Raw genomic sequence first — 7,736 nt, 5'->3', positions numbered from 1 at the left:
AAAGTGGCGGATGGACAAATACCATAGTAGAGAGTCTAGGTCCAGAAGTAGTTAGTAAGTTGTTCGAGGACGAACAAAGTTCTAAGTGTGGGGTAGTGATCTTAGGTGTATTTATATGCCTAGAAATCTAATAATGCTCATATTTAAGCCAAGTTTGAATTCAATGTGTGTTTGCTTATAGTCTTATCGAGTCTTTTGGTTGTATTTGAGCTAACCAATATGATTAGTTGTGTAGGTAAGCTTAAAGGGAGAAACGAGCACTGAAATGGGCATCAAATTCACAAGGGGACACAAGCGAAAATAAGTAAGGAAGAATAATGAAGAACTGAAGTTCAAGGCACTTCTGTATCCTCTCCGCGTCGCTGAGAGAAATTCTAATCTTGTTCGAGAAATAATTTTTTAAGACACTATGTCCTCTCCGCGTCGCGGAGAGGGATTGTGAATTTTGTTCGTGAAAGTCAGTTTTGAGTTAGAGTGGTCCGTCTCAAGACCGCGTCGCGGAGAAGAGAAAAGATTCACATAATGAAATTTGGCAAGCCCTCTGCGTCGCCCCCTAGTATGCCAGATTTGGCCGTTTCGACTTTAGTATAAATAGGTTAATATTTTATTTTATTAAATGATCCCTTTTTTTGGGTTTTGAAGAACGACGACTTGGAGAGCTATTTTATCATTTTTTAGGGTTCTTTCCTAAACTCCTTTCCTTTCGATCTCTTTATGATTATTAAATATTGCTTGATCGAATCTATTGTTATGAGTAGCTAAATACCCTAGTTCTAGGGTTGTGGCTATATGATGATTGTAATTTATTAAGTTTTCATTGGGTTAATATCGATTATCATATGACTCTTTCTTATGTTCTTGTTTTTCGTATTTCGTGACTGATCACCATTGAAATAAACACATTATCCGAATTGAACTCGAGAGAGGAATAAAAGGATAGCACGTGGGACATAGGCATGATTTTCTCTTAATAATTAGGGTTAATTTGTATCTAGGATAGGGATATACCTAGAAATCATGCTTGGTCACTATACAGGAAGAAATCGTAATGTTCGCTACTTGATTCAATCTATCCCCGCTCAATGATGTAGTTAGGTTGTCATTTATCATAGGTGATTAGAGGTCGGGAGACCATGATCATACATTTAACCCTGTGATCATTGATTCGATAGTTGATAAATACTCATTTAAATAATATAAATTGCATGAATCCTGAAAAGAGTTGCAGCCCTGGACTTCACCTAATCATTGTTTGAAACCCTTGAAATTGAATCGCGCTTGTTTAATTATGTTTAATTGTTAGATTATAAAATAAATCATTCTTGAAATCTTGATAACACTTGTGCTAAGCTGAAAGTTTTGGAGAAATTAATTGATTCTAATTGTGAGTCCATGTGGGTACGATACCCGGCTCTTTATAAGAGCCACTTTAATACTTGAACGACCATGTACACTTGCGTGTGCGATTTGGGCGCAACACTAGGGTTTCAGGCTTCAAAGTCTTATCCTCTCTCTTTCTTATTAGGGTTTTGATCATCAAGGTATGCGATAATTCACCAATGGATCCCTTTCATCCATTGGGTTCCAAAAAAAAAAACTCAAATCTTCAATTCAATTCATCCAATTATCTAGGGTTTCATGTTATTCCTCAAGGGTCCAACTTATTATGATTCAATTGTTATTATTTGGTCTTATTATGTATGTTCAATTCAATTACATGTTTTCTAATTGCTTTCATATGGACCCATGTTTTATACTTGATTATGACTATGAACTTCAATTTATAAATTGATTATGAATTCATGTGTGCTTTATGTATAGAATAAGTTAAGACTAAAGGATGTTGGTAAGATAAGTATCAAAGATTTGTGAAAGACTTTCTCACATTTGAAAGGAATATTGATTTAGATACTTAGAAAGGTAAGTGTCTAGTACTAGCATTTTATGAAATCATGGTTTCAAATGAGCTATTCTAATATGAACTTATGATTGGATTGGTAGTATTTAATTGGTGTCTTTCTAAGTATTTTTGATAGGATTATGATTATGTCTTTTCCATTGGCATTTACTAAGCAGCAAGAGGACTTTGGAATGGAGGTCTTACTATTAGTACATATTTGATCGTTAGTAGCAATTCCCTTATCACAAACTATGTGCCTAATGAGTGGTGGATTTCCACTCATTTGAGGCTCTTTTCTTAGTTTTTTGGCTTGTTTTAGTCTAGAATTGGAACTTTTAAGGTGGTTTTCTTCATATTTGCAGGGAAATAAAATGGAGAGTTGATTTAGATGATATTTGAAGAAACCAAGTGGAAATGAGGAAAAAGTGGTAAGGGGTGAAAAATATAAAATCTGACAGAGAAAAGACTTTTCGCGAACCGCAGAGTCCTGGTCAGCGGATGACCGCAAACGCGCCCTAGGGACTACAAACGCAGGGTCCTGGTAAACTCAAGTCTGTGAATGCAGATAACCTCCCACGAACGCGGAGTGTCTCATTTCAGACACCCGGACATAATGGAAATTTCACCAAATTGATCCCAAAAACTGAACAATAGTCACCCATCAATCTATTCAAGTTAGAATAGAGAGAAAAACTCATCATCTTAGCTTAGAGTAGAGAAAAACTTGTAGTGTTCATAAGTTTGGGTTGAAACTTTGAAGGCAAGTTGCTTCACAATTTACATTTGAGTTTGAAGATTGTGTTGTTATAATAAAATCTCGTGTTCCCTTCTTCTTTCCTTGCTTTACATTGCTAAAATTATGGATGTAATTGTGTATATAAAATTGGGGTTTTGTGCTATAAATAGATAATTCATTCGAACATTTGATTTATTGCTCTATTGTTTTAGTAATTCCTTCATTCCATGCTTAATTTCATAAAATGGGTTTAACATAATTTTTATGCTAATCTATGATTTGAAAGTGCACGCTTGAAATCTAGCTTCCAATCTTTGTAGGTTGCTCGAATGAAAATTCGTGAAGTGGAGAATTAGGTTAATAATTAAATTTGTCTTTGAGTCTTAAATTTGAGACCAAAATTAGATAATTCCGGTTTACTTTTTTTAATGTTGAAATTGAGAGAAATAGAAGTTTAGATTAAGGTCTTGGATTTCTTTGTTGTTGACACGATTGAGACTGAAAGGGGATATCGTGATATAACACTTTGAGACTGAAAGGAGATTAGTGTTGATTGATGATAATCTAGCCTATCTATGATTGATTTAGCATGGTTGAATTGCAATGGATCATCGAGTGTTGATTGAATTCTGAATTACTCAATTCTCATATATCCCTTGCTTGATATTGTCTTTAACCAAAGCCATCGTTTGGTTACTGAAATAACCTTTATTTTGATAATCTTATATATTGCATGTTTAGGTTCAAAACTAGTAGCTATTCATTCTTTATATTTTCAATTTCCGACAAATTGTTCCTTGTAGAATTTGACCTCGACTCTTAGTTGGGTATTTTATTGACGACAACCATTATCTTTTAACATTTTTTAAGGTAATTTGAGCATTATTAGTGCCCCGTAGGATTTTCTTAAATGACTTAGCTAGTGGATACACCTTAGCAATATGATGATATGGAGTTCTACCTTGGCAAGTAGACCCTCTATTTTTGGTATAAGGGTTACATCGAATTCCATTTTATAGCTCACGTAGTCTTATTGTCGGTTAACGATAAATATCCCACAAATGAATTATGTATTCTTCAAAAGTATTTTCAAGGCTTAACTATGGTTTTCAAGTATGCATTGACCTTGTTCATGATTTATACATTATCTTTAAAGGATTTATTACGTTTTACTTTGTCATGCATATCATGTTTAAGTTCACTATATCATCATGTTTACGTTTTATTACATTTTCTCATACTTAGTATATTTGATCTTAGGCATATTTATATGCCCAAGTTGCCAATAATTGCCCATAAGTCAATAAGATTGAAAGATGATCTCTACTCATTAGCTTAATTTTTGGTGTAACTTGTAATGATTGTACACTTACACACATGATTAGTTGTTTCAGGAACTCTCAAGGGAATTGGAGTCAACTTGAAGAAAAGAGATGTAAAAGAGCATGAAAAGCGGCCAAGGATGAAGACCCCAGGGCCAGGCGCACTGCAAGGCGCGAGGCGCCAAGGGCCAAATTTCAGAGACGCCTCTCAGGCGCGACGCGCCTAGGTAAAAAGTTCAGAGACGAGTTTCAGGCGCGATGCCCCACCATGATGCCGACTATTCCAGCGAACATTCAACTAAATAGGACTCCTTGTTGGTTTAGGATTGGGTCTTAGTTTTTCTAATTATTATAAATAGACCCATAGGGTTCATTAGTAAGGGTCGACTTTTGATTTAGTGTGCAAGGGCAAGAATTCAAGTTTGTAACAGGTCTTAATCCTTTAACTCTTCTATTTTTCGGAAATTGCATGAACTATTGTATTTTCTTGTTTTCTAATAGCATGAGTAGCTAAACGCGCTAGTTCTGGGGCTGTAGCTACGAATGAATTGTTGATTATTTGGGGTTTTATGAATTAATTCTTGGTTGTCATCATAAGTTACTTCTATATTCTTGTTTTAGTATTTCTTGACTGGCCATCTAGAGATAAATTTATTGTTTAACCTTAAAATCGAGGTGAATTGTGTTCAAGAGTGACGTCCAGACGAACAACTCGCTTGGTTACGAAACAGGATGAAATATAAATGCTCGCCAGTTAATTTATTTATCCCTGCTCAACGATGTAGTTAGATAGCTAATTGGAGTAGGCGACTAGAGGTGTGTAGCCCGACTCATACAATTAACCCTGTAAACCAGTAACTTGACAACTGAAATTAGTTCTATGCCAATAATATGATACATGCTATTCAGTGTATGCTATAGCCCTGGAATTGCTTTAAACTTGCTTGAAACATTCTATCAAAATCGTTCACAATTAGTTACTTTCATTTAGTTTATAATTAGTAGTAGTTAACAATTAATCATCAACTCTTTGAAAAGATTACTTTTACTTTTATTTGTAGAATTAAGTGGTAAATATAAATTAATCATAAGTCCCTTGGGAACGATAACTCGTTTCTTCAAGAATCAATATACTTGCGCGACCACGTACACTTGCGTGTATACTGGGGAGCAACAAGTTTTTGGCGCCGCTGCTGGGGACTTAGAAATTGATTTATATTCAATCTTCTTAAGTCTACACTTAATATATTTAGATATTAACTACTTGATCTTAGCTTGTGTATTGCAGGTACTTGACTTTCAGGTCTGGCTCGAAAGGGAGATCTTGTCGAACCTTACAACGAACCGGAAAGAGTTTTACGCCAGCGCAGAAAAATGAATCAGGGACGACAAGGAGAATTGGGGTTAGGTATTCCGGGAAACTTTGATGATAATAATCAAGACAATGTGAATAACCCGAAAAACGTGAATAACCCAAGGAACCCGATTAACCAAGGAGGATCGCCTGTTGTTCCCGCAAGACCTGTCCATGATGTGGCAGTCCCACTCACAGCCAACCTGGCATCCAGTATTAGGAAACCTCTACCGGGGTGTATATTTGAACTAAAGCAGAACATGGTGCATATCTTCCATACAAATAGGCAATTCACTGGTCTCCCCTATGAGGATCCTCAAGTCCATCTAAGGACTTTCATAGACATTACCAATACATACATCCCAATTAGAGTCTCATCAGACTATGTAAGGTTGACTTTGTTCCCATACTCATTGCTATGAGCTACAAGGCGTTGGTTAGACTCTAAGCCACCAAACTCCATCACTACTTGGGATGATTTAGCAAAGAAGTTCTTGAGTCAATTTTTTCCATCCAAGAAAACGGCCAAGCTGAGGGGTGAGATAGTAAACTTTGCTCAAAAGCAAGGAGAGGACATGTACCAAGCATGGGCGCGCTTCAAACAAATGTTGAATGCTTGCCCACACCACATGCAAACCAATGAGGTACTTTGTCACACTTTCTTTGAAGGTTTAGACTATAATGCTCGTTCTCTTCTTAATAGCGCAGCAGGTGGAAAGGCCCTAGCCATAACAAGTGAAGAACTTTTTGCCTTACTCGATAAACTTTCTGAAGGGAACCAAGGGTATGAGGGTGAAATGTCTAGAAATTCAACCCAAAAGGCTGCATGGATCTTAGATGTAGACCAAGTTACTGCCATAAATGCCAAATTAGATGCAATGCAACATAACATTAGCTCTAAATCAGGCTCCGATAAACGTAGTACAACATGCAGCAAATTGGTGTGAAGTATGTGGTAGTGGAACTCATGAAACCGAGCAATGTGAGGCAAACCCGGATTCCGTAAACTATGTGGGTAATGCGCAGAGGGGCGAAGTGCAACAAAACTATGGTAATACTTACAATCCCAGTTAGAAAAACCATCCTAACTTCTCATGGGGTGGTAATCAAAACCAAAATCAGACGCAAGGGGTTAACCAATACCGTTCTCAAGGGGCTGGGCAACAGTACTACAATCCTAACCAAAGCTCAAATTCTAGTGCACAAAAAGGGGGGATGACCAATAAAGAGCTACTCCAAAAGCTCATGACTGAAATAGGGACCAAATTAAATGCTAGTATAAATAAGCAGGATGAGAACATTAGAAACATCCAGATGTCCCAAATGAGTTTAGAGAAACAAGTTGCACAAGTGGCCAATTCTCTGAACTTGCGTCCCCAAGGTGGGCTACCCGGTGATACTGAGCCCAATCCAAAGCAATTACATGCGGTAAGTACTAGAAGTGGGCTGCAATTAGAAGAACTAGCTCCAAAGAAGAGAGACACTGAGGTAAGTAACAAACAAAAGAAGGTGGAAGAGGTAGTAAAAAGCTCCAATGTTGAGGTATCCATTCCTCAAAAGAAATTACCACCTCCATTTCCACAAAGGCTTGATAAGCAGAATGAGGATGAATGCTTCGGTAGGTTTCTCTCTCTCCTTAAACAGGTTCACATTAATCTACCTTTGGTTGACATTTTACAGGGTATACTGAAGTATGCTAAATACGTGAAGGACATTGTGGCTAGCAAGAGGAGGCTCACAAAATATGAAACTATGGCACTTACTGAGGAGTGCATCTCAAGGATTCAAAATAGACTGCCCAAAAAGTTAAAAGATCCGGGCAGCTTTACTGTGCAGATTACAATTGGGCAAAGTGTTCACGCCCGGGGTTTGTGTGATTTGGGGGCTAGTATAAATTTGATGCCCTTATCTTTGTATCTAAAACTTGGGTTGGGTAGTCCAAAAAGAACCACTGTTATTCTTAAACTTGCCGATAGATCCATTGCTAGGCCAGAGAGGGTGGTAGAAGATGTGTTAGTGCAAGTAGGTTCATTGATTTTTTCGGTAGATTTTGTGGTCTTAGACTTTGAACCCGATCCTGAAGTTTCATTTGGCCACGGGTAAGGCATTGATTGATGTAACAACTGGTCAATTAACCATGAGGGCACATGATAAAGTCGAGGTATTTGACGTTTACCGTGCTCTAAAATTACCTTCTATTTATGAAGAGTTGTCTGCTATTACTATGGTAAATCACCTAGTAGAGTCACATTCAGTTGTGCCCGATGTCCCCTTAGAAAGAGTGCTAGTAGGTCATAAGAAAGATGAAGACACTGAGGCTCAAGAGATAGAAACATGTCTGAATCTGGCACTTGTGAAGCCTCACAAGCGGAGAGTAGAACCATTAGAGCGTGAGTTAGGGCCACCACCAAAACCCTCCATTGA

Source organism: Solanum verrucosum, unplaced genomic scaffold (genome assembly GCF_900185275.1).
Source record: "Solanum verrucosum unplaced genomic scaffold, falcon-dt-bn FXZP01000262.1, whole genome shotgun sequence".
NCBI lineage: Eukaryota > Viridiplantae > Streptophyta > Magnoliopsida > Solanales > Solanaceae > Solanum > Solanum verrucosum.
The sequence above is the reverse complement of the archived record's forward strand: the minus strand, read 5'-3'. Positions refer to the sequence as shown.